Source organism: Callorhinus ursinus, unplaced genomic scaffold, assembly GCF_003265705.2.
Source record: "Callorhinus ursinus isolate GAN/ISIS: 27379988/994484 unplaced genomic scaffold, GSC_fseal_2.0 scaffold1, whole genome shotgun sequence".
Lineage (NCBI taxonomy): Eukaryota > Metazoa > Chordata > Mammalia > Carnivora > Otariidae > Callorhinus > Callorhinus ursinus.
The window spans coordinates 86,710,961-86,720,588 of NW_027397063.1; the positions used below are offsets into that span (position 1 = coordinate 86,710,961).

Here is a 9,628-nt window from a genome sequence, read left to right on the forward strand (position 1 = left end):
TATTAATATGGAAACTTGGCTTCTTATTGACTTTTTCTTTTCTTTTAAGCCTGAAGATACTATGCAAAAGAGAAGGAAAGGAAAGAGAAAAACAAAAGGGCTAGGAAACTGGCAACATTGGTTGAAATCTACGTTGTTAATTTCTATGTTGTAAATTTTTTGAATTCTTACAGCAAGGTTTTCCAAAGCTAAAGAAGATGTCACCTTATCTTCATTTCAACAAGTTCATTTTCAATATTTCTATGTTAATTTTGTACCAGCAATGTTTTATTTTGATGTGTTTGAGATAGATTTTTAGTTTCATTTCCTACACTGCCATGTTAGAAATCAAGGGTTTAGAAGATGTATATTTACCAGTGAAACTGGCTTAAGGGAAGTATTTACTTCCTAATAGTCATACAACTACATTTATTTGATCCCAATCATATATAATTGAGTATGTCAAGTTGCAAGTCAATACAGCTGGGTGTCTCAACGCTAAGTTTTATTCTTTTGTCTCTTCATGCACTGGGTGCCTTCACTTTGCGGAAACATGAATAGGACCTAATCAATGAGCTCTCAGTCTAGTAAGGAAGATAGAAAAGGAGATAGCTAACTGTAATTCAATGTAGAGAGAGAGACAGTGACTTGAAATCCACCAAAAGCATAAATAGTTGTGGCTAGACTAGGGCCATCAAATAAATCTTCATGCAACAAGCAGCAATAGATAAAGATGGCAGTTCAGCAAAAGGCACAAAGCTGAAAAGTGCAAAGCATTAAGTAGTGAGCAGTTTAGTTTGCTAGAAATGATAAGCTGAGCAAAAAGCCATGATTAGGATAAAAAGAGAAAAAGATTTATGAGGGCCTGATTGTAGATTGTTGCCACTACTAGATTAGAAATGTGTTCTTATGTATCAGGAAATGGGTCTCCCTTGAAGTTTTTTGAGCAGCACAGAAACATGATCAGAGGGATGCTTAAGGAAGATCCTCAACACCCTAACTAGTAATTTTGGTAAACTACTTCACTATGTTCTGACTCAAGTTTTGCATCTATCTCAGAAATACTATTTGTCATCTTTCTTCCCATATGCAAGGGGTTCAAAAGAAAATCTGCTCATATCATCTTCCAAGCTAATCACAAAAACTAAGAAAACCCTTTTGTTAAAAAAATGTATAAGGTAAATTTAAAAAGAGAAAGAGGAAACAGTCAATATATTTTGATTTTAGTACTTGGCAGTTTTCTTTCCTGCAAGTGTACCTCCATTTAAGATGTAAAGGAAACGATTAATTCAATGTATCATTTTCAAATCTTTGATATTTTCTCATGAGAGACATAAACTTAAAAGTGTCATTGGCTTATATTAACACATTTTGTAAAGAAAAGGAAAAGAAAAAAAAAACACAGACAAAAAGAAGGAGTCAAGCAGTTCCATTAATTGCACTTTGTAACACAAACTCTTTTTTTTCTTCATTGGGAATAGCTTGCCAGGGCTTAATGATTTATTTAAATGGAGGGATCTTTATAGGCCTAGAATATTAGGATCCTTTATTAACTTTTATGTTCCAGGGATAAACAAGAGACAGCACATCAGGTTTCCCAGGTAACACAAAAATCTCCCCTTTTAGTCACATGTTCAGCTTAAAACCTTAACGTTTCATAAGCATCCTTTATGCAAAACAAATAAATTGGTTTCTTGCCATATCAATTGCTTACCTTGTTAAAACATTTTAGGGAGAACATGTATAAAGGAGAACACAGCAGTAATTTACCAGGAGTAAAGAACTCATTACCCTTTTACCAATTCTCCAGAGTATGATTTACTGTCATTGAAAAGATTATCTCCCCAGACATCTGGGCAAGAGTACTCACTCCTTCCTTCCTGGCATCTGCCCCCATTCATAAGGTCCTCACAGCTCACAGTGCAATTGTGTATGAAGATGTGATTTTCACCAGTGGAACTATGATACCATCTTAGTTGGCTCATACTGTCTACATCACTGAAAATGGGAATGAAACCCTTTATCTAAAAAAAAAAAAAAAAAAAAAAAAGAAAGAAAGAAAAGAAAAAAATCCTTGGGCATATTTCTTAAACAGTCTCAGAAAAAGAAAATAGCAAAGTAATAGCAATGATACCTTTTAAAATAGAACTTGGAATATAGATCCTAAACACTATTTAGAATGGTTAAAAGAGTAAAAAGGTAAAAAGAAATTACCATTGATTCTTGAACACAAAAATAATCAACATTTCTGGCACTTTGGTGCTTTTCCTTCCAGGCTTGCTTTATTTATTATTTATTTATTTATTTATTTATTTATTTATTAAAAGATTTTACTTATTTATTTGAGAGGGAGAGAGGGAGAAAGCATGAGCAGTGGGGAGGGGCAGAGAGAGAGGGAGAAACAGACTCCCCGCTAAGCAGGAAGCCCAACATGGGGCTCGATCCCAGGACCCCAAGATTACGACCTTAGCCAAAGCCTAACCGACTGAGCCACCCAGGCACCCCTCTTCCAGGCTTTTTTAAATGCTAAGTTGTTTTTTCTTCAAGTAAACCTTTTTATTGACATTTAATATGCATGCTGACAAGTGCATAAAACTCAAGTGTACACTTCATACATTTTTCTCCACGATGTAAATAACCCCTTATAAATGGCACCCAGGTCAAGATACAGATTTTTACCAGCACTGCAAAAACTCAAAGGTGATTTGATGATTTCTTAATCATTAGCCTCACAAATTGAGCACTATCCTGACTTCCATCACCACAGACTATTTGTTTCTTATTTTTGAACTTCATATAAATGAACTTTATATAAAGCAGTCTTTGGTATCAAACTTCTTTCATTTAGTAGAATGTTTGTGAAACTTACCCATATTGTGTGCATGCTAGTTTATTTCTTAATGTCTGTGTAGTTTTCTATTGTATAAATGTACCATAATGTGATTTTCCATTCTATTTTTCAGGGAAATTGCTTTAATTTGAGTAAGAATGGAGAGATTTGATTTCAGTTGTTTTAACAAACATTCCATTTCAAGTTTTGCTCCTGTTTCTAGGTGGGGTTCCTCTAGACTTCCTAATGGAAAGCCTGTCATGTTTAGCAAGGTCTCTATTCTGTTTCTCTTCTGCCTTTGAGTAGCCAAAGAATCAGGAGTTTAATTAAGAAACATCAAAGCATTTCCATTTTATGCAGACACATTTATTGATATTATTCTTATGGACTGACCATAGCATAAAAATGTCTCTGCCATTTTAACCAACTCTTTCTAGAGCAATCATCCAGCTTTGATAGTGTTAAAATACCACAAATAGAGGGAGAACAAAAAGAGCAGTTCTGTTTTACAAAGAAAAGAAAAAAGAGGCAGCAGACTGGCTGCAAACTGTTCCGTTTGAAAGAGGGTATGCTAATTTATTTTGATCAGAAGTGATTTGATGCTTCAGTTCTGTTGCGTGGATGTATAAGAGAAACTGCTCCCATTTTTAAAGATATTTTTCTTGGTCCACTTCAGCATAATGAACAATTGCTTCTTGGCATTTTAAAATGTAGAAAGAATCTAGATTTTAAGGCTATTTGAGGTAAATTTCAACTATATAATAGTGACTTCTAGTGGAGTTTTAATAGTTAGAAGAACTACAAGGTCCCAATCCAATCTTTTTCCCCGTTATGCTAATTTAAAGATAGTTTCCAGCTCTATTTCACTGTATCCACTTCAACAGGCCCCCACACCCTGCACCCTTACTTCTACACATACCTACATAGCAACCTTTATTGTGCAAAAGGAAGAAAAATAAAGGATGGTGAATTTGATAGGGAGCAGTGAAAAAGTAATTTTGGTACTACTTTTCTTGCTTACATGTTAAAACATCCAATGGCATTAAATATTGATAATGAAATTGCCTATAAGATAATTTATGTGAATTACCTAAAAATAAAGAGGTGAGGATAATGAAATAAATTCTTTTACTCACCAATTTTGCTCAAAGCATTCAGTTCCCCTCAAATATGGGTTTCCTCATCCTCCTCATCTTCTTCACCTTCATGGTGGGAGGCAGAGAGGTAGCGACATCATGAAGCAGTTGAGGTGGGCTCTTGAATAGAAGGCCTGGAAACCTTACAACTTCTAATTCCTCTTCTTCTTCCTCCAGCTCACCATCATCTAAGGCTAAGGGCACACAGAAAAATACCTGGATTCAACATCCTGGTTAAAAGAAGGAAAAACTGAACAGGGGTTGATGAGAGAAATGAGAGAGTTTGAACCAGCCAGCCAGGGCAGGAGGTGACTGGAAGGTGCAACTCTTTGAGAAGGCCCTTTCAAAAAGGCTTTTGTAAATGCAGGTGAGAAGCAGCAAGCATGAAGTTGAAACCGCAGCAGATTGAACAAAAGGAAAAGGAAGAGCTCAGTCTGTGAAGACAGAAAGGGGAGGGCAGGTTGAGTTAAGGAACATGTGGTCTCCGTTGCTCTCCAAGAACAAGATGAGGGTTGAAGTAGTTTAGAAGAGATACAATGAAATTATTCACAGTGACTTACACATACAAGTTTTTCCATCACTTCCAATTCTGTAGCTTTCTTCACAGGAACAGTCCTATGTCCCCGCAGAGTTGGTGGGTCACAGACTATGCTGACATGCAGACACTCATCCGCATCTAAGAAAATTTAAACAATGCCTGTTTTTAGGTGTTGAGAGATAAAATAGACTATGAATTCATGGACATAATTGTGTTCCCCTTGTCAAGGTTTTGCCATATAGAAGGCATTGTCCCTGAATTCTTCCTCAAGTATACCCTGCCAATTATTTTTCTTCCACTGATTTCCAAGTTTACTATAGTTCATCTACATAGACAAGTTCTTCCTAAAACCTTGCTCACAAGATTTTGATGAAGAATTTACAACTTAAAAGAAATTCAATGGTCTGATTGCACCACTTTATAGAATGTTTATCACTCTTGAATTATTCAGCATCTATGGTGAAGCATTTATTCCATGTGTAATTCTGTACAAGGCTTGTGGAGAGGGGCACCTGGGTGGCTCAGTCAGTTAGGCATCAGCCTTCGGCTCAGGTCATGATCCCAGGGTACTGGGATCGAGCCCTGCAACAGGTTCCTTGCTCTGTGGGAAGCCTGCTTCTCCCTCTCCACTCCCCCTGCTTGTGTTCCCTCTCTTGCTGTGTCTCTCTCTGTCAAATAAATAAATAAAATCTTAAAAAAAAAAAGGCTTGTGGAGAATTTTAAGATGGAAGAAACCCAGCCCTTGATCTCATTTGACTTACTGATGGTATATGTCCACATCTGAGCCTAGACTTTGGTCAATGTGTTTATAATACTAAAAGTTCACTTATAAAGCTGAGTATCTAAGTTTTGCTTCAGATTTTGGATACATTTTCCATTTGGATGTGTGTACCCAAGTATGTACATTCACGCCATACAATCATCTCTTGGCTCACTCTACTTAAAAGCAGATGGTACATGAAATTCAATTTTTTTTGGCCCTGTTAATTGGATGGAATGTGGTAAATGGTAATATACTCTACTGTGTTTAGAATATATAGATATAGTTTTGTATTCTTTGCTGTTATCTACATTGCAAGGCTGGGGAGCTTGGCTTTCTATATGAAGAAACATATCTATCATCCTCAACAGAATGTAGTAATTTGTTTCTTTAAGCAAAGAAACACTATTCTCTCTGAAGCATTAAAGCCTTCGTACATAATTTTATGTTATTGAAATAGATATCAATTCTTTAATCCTTGCTTTTATTTAAAAAATGTGGTTCAAAATAATAATAATAATAATCATAAATGAAAATTTAAAGGTTATATATTTAAGATAAACTTTAAGAAATAAATTACAGCAATGACTTACATGAGCCATTCTTAATAGTATAAAAAAGGTGAATTAATACTACTCACCTAAATTTCCTATATTTATATATATGTATATGATTTAAAAATCATCTGAAAGGTAAGTGAACCAATTTTAACAAATAAGTTAGGAGATTATAAAATGACTCATCTTAAAGCTTGCATTAGCTAGATTAATATCAGATATATAAAGGATTCCAGTAAAGATTTGGACTGTGGCTCATGAACTGGCAATCCTTTTGCTATGACTCCCTAATTAAAATGACTTTCAGGAACCAACATTAATTCCAGTCAAGCTTGCCCTGAGTGATTCCTATGGCAGTGTACTATGGCCTGCCCAAATCTCTCACTTGCTTATATATATTAAATTAGGTAACAAGGATTATGGGCCAATGAATATTATAATAACTACTTTTAGAGGAGTGATTTCTCAATGTCAATCACTGTACTAGGCACTTTACATTTATTACTTTACTTAATTTACCCACTAATCCTATTATTGTCTTCACTTTACTGATGAGGACCTGAGACTCAGAGCAGTTAGGGTTGCCCAAGTTCATACAATAGTAAATGGTAGAAGCACATACAAAGTCAAGTCCCTTAGTGTCAAAATCTTCCCTTTCCTCCCCTAACCCTTGGCCTCAGATGTTCTTCCTGCATGGATTGCCCCATCACATAATGATTTCATGTTAGATCTCAGGAATTTACCTTCACATCCATCACCATCAGAACTGATAAAGCCTTCCTGATGTCGACATTTGTAGTTTCCTAAATAGTTGATGCATAGTTGGGCACAGCGGATTTCTCCACTCTCACATTCATCAAGGTCTGAAGGGGAAAAGGACATTTCTGTTATTTAAGAGACAGGAATTGAACCATAGTTCAATAGTGCCCATAAGCCTCACTTCCAAGTTACAACTGTTCTACTAATCATTTTCTGTGTCTCAGGCTACACAGGACAAACATCAAGGAAACTATAACACAGAAAGATTGAGGCCCATGTTTGGATTTATGTTTTCTTGCATGCTTCTCTTATGCTTGTTATTTATTTTTAAAGTATGCAAATAATCTCCAAGTGCATTTATAAGCATAGAAAAAGAGATATCTGCTATTTTCCCAGTTTAAACAGCAATCTGACTGAATCAACAGAGAACCCGAAGAACAACAACAACAACAAAACAGCTTGAGAAGAGCCAAAAAATTCCATTTAGTGAGCATTTCATAGCTGCAAAGAGGAGGTAGTCTTAGCCTCCGTAATGTTTTTGTTCTTCTAGAACTTCAGAAGAAAGAGCATTCCCAAGCAAAAGGAATCCACGTGACTGGCAAGAGAAGTGGTAACCGCAATGCAGGCAGAAGGCAGAAAAATCACTGTAAATATGTTTTAAATGACAGAATATTTCAGGACATTTGCTTGAACTCTTCGATGATACTTTGACTAGATGGATGAGTGGGGTCTAGGGGTTTTTATCACCACCAGTGACACTATTACCCTGGCATGTCCTATCAGGTAAACAATTTTCTAAGTGATCGTCTTTAAGTCTCCTTTGACACTACTGTTCTAGAACTCTACTATCCTGGACATTGTTTCCTAAGACATAATTGCTTGGGAGGAAAATAAACATGCGCCAGAAGATGTCAAATTGAAACCTTACAGCTACAAAATAATCTATTTGGCCTGAGTTTTGAGGTGATCTTTTCTAGCATAATTGGCTGAGGAGTAGTGACAGACCCTTTGCCCACTTTTTCCTTAGATGGACACCTGGGGTTGTGTGGTCAGGGTTTTTGGCTATCCTTGGTTCAGTTTGACTTCCTCTGTTTGTTGAGCTGTTAAGTTGGGTGGCCTGCAGCGCTGACTTTACTACATTTCACTGTTCTGTAACTACATGAGCAGCTGCAGATATAAAAGGTCAGTGTCTCAATTAACCTTGGAAAGGGTACCAATGTAAGAATTGCAGATAAGAAAAAAGAGAGAAAAAAAATGCAATCAATCAGCCAAGGTGAAGGGTCACCATAAAATATCTAAATGAGGGTCATTTGGACACAAAACACTCTACCTCCTGCCAAATGTCACAAAATTCTAGATGATATTTTTGCCTTTTTTAATATTAAATCTTCATTGGTCCTTTGGATTAAAGAGCATGAATATAGGGGACCAAAGTTTTTTTTTAAAAAAACTGAGTTTCGTTTCATCTAAAACATTATCCTTTAGGGTTTTTTTTTTAATTTTAAGATTTTATTTTTAAGTCTTCTCAGATACGACCAGAGCCTTTAAACATCCAAGTCTCAGGATTCCCTGTTCTCAACTAGCAAGGAGCACAACTGCATCACATAATTGAAAAATTAGTTCCTCGTTCTGACTATTATTTTATGATCCATTTCAGATTCTTCTTCTATTATCATTCCTCTGGGGTTACTTCTAGCTTGTCTGATCTAAAACACCCTCAGTCTGGAACGCACCTGAAACCCCATCCTTTCTAACTCATAAGCCTTTCTTAAAATGCCCTGTCTCTTCAACTTTTGAATCATTTGTTTCCAGAATTTGATTGTTTTTTCTGATCTTATTTGGTGAGATTTTGCTTGCTTATTTTTCCCTTTTTAAATTTCCTCATCTCTATTTTTTTCCTACATAGGCCAATATGCCAGATATTGATTGTAATGTTACAGAGAAATTCACTTACATAAAAATTTCGCCCCAAATAAAAAAGAGAACATCAATTATAACCAGGCAAAACAATTTGACATTTCAGCTCTAATTTCAGAAAAGCATCAAAAGTAAACCGTAAAACAACTTGAGCTTCTGTATTTGTTCCTCACATATAACCACTGAATAAAGCTCCAAAGGTTAGAAATAAAAAAATATTTTCTAGGGGTGCCTGGGAACCTCAGTCAGTTAAGTGGCCAACTCTTGATTTCAACTCAGGTTATGGTCTCAGGATTGTGGGATTGAGCCTCCCAGGGGCCATACTGGGGGCTCCGGGGGGAGTCTGCTTGAGATTCTCTCCCTCTGCCCCTCCCCCTGCTTATGTGCTCTCTCTAAAATAAATAAATAAATCTTAAACAAACATTTTCTAATAATTGCCAATTGTTTAATGTAGTGAACTTATTGCTGGTCAGATTATACATTTTAGAAAGTTGCCTTTCAAACCATATTAACACATCTTTAGGTTTTAGCCCTAATAAAATTTGCATTTGGGTGAGACTGAACATTTGCAGATTGGATGACTGGTTTTCACATTTATTTGTATATTCAAATATATTTTAAAAAGCTAATCTTAAAATAAGCTAAAAATTATTTAGTTTCTTTTATGCATGAATATTTTTATAAAGCATCGATGGCCTTAATCTGTTCTCAGGCAAATAAGCAAAGAATGCATATGTACATTCCGAACAAATCATTGCCTTTACTCTAGTGAATATTTGGACTTAAAGAATGAGTATTATTTATTGTTGGAAATGAAGTAAACTTGAGCCATAAACAATATAACATCATGTTGACTGCTGAAATATTGTAAATATGCACTTTTCCACATTTTGACCCTGGCAGATGTTCTTTTTCTTTTTTTCTTTTCTAGCTGTAAATAAAAGTTTTACTGAATTGTACTTTTCAGAGAATAAAGAAAGACCAGATTGTAAGTTGCAGAAATTTAGCAAAATTCCAGTTTCTCTTACTCAAGAGTCAAATAAGAAGATAAGTAAGAAGGAAGAAGGGGGGGTGGAGAAAGAGGGAGGAAAGAAGGAAGCCCTTTATATTTTTCAGAGATAAAAACATTAGCAAGATAGAAAAATATAAACC

The 9,628-nt window shown here is 35.6% G+C and overlaps 1 long non-coding RNA gene across 1 annotated transcript; it reads right to left on the reverse strand.

Annotated features, from left to right (window-relative positions):
• Positions 1-1,871: 1,871 nt before the first annotated feature.
• LOC141370193 (uncharacterized) lies at positions 1,872-6,665 on the reverse strand. Its single transcript, XR_012374046.1, has 4 exons — positions 6,544-6,665; positions 4,506-4,621; positions 3,946-4,139; positions 1,872-2,003 (listed from the first exon to the last, which is right to left on the reverse strand). It is a non-coding gene; the product is annotated as an uncharacterized lncRNA (long non-coding RNA).
• Positions 6,666-9,628: the final 2,963 nt, after the last annotated feature.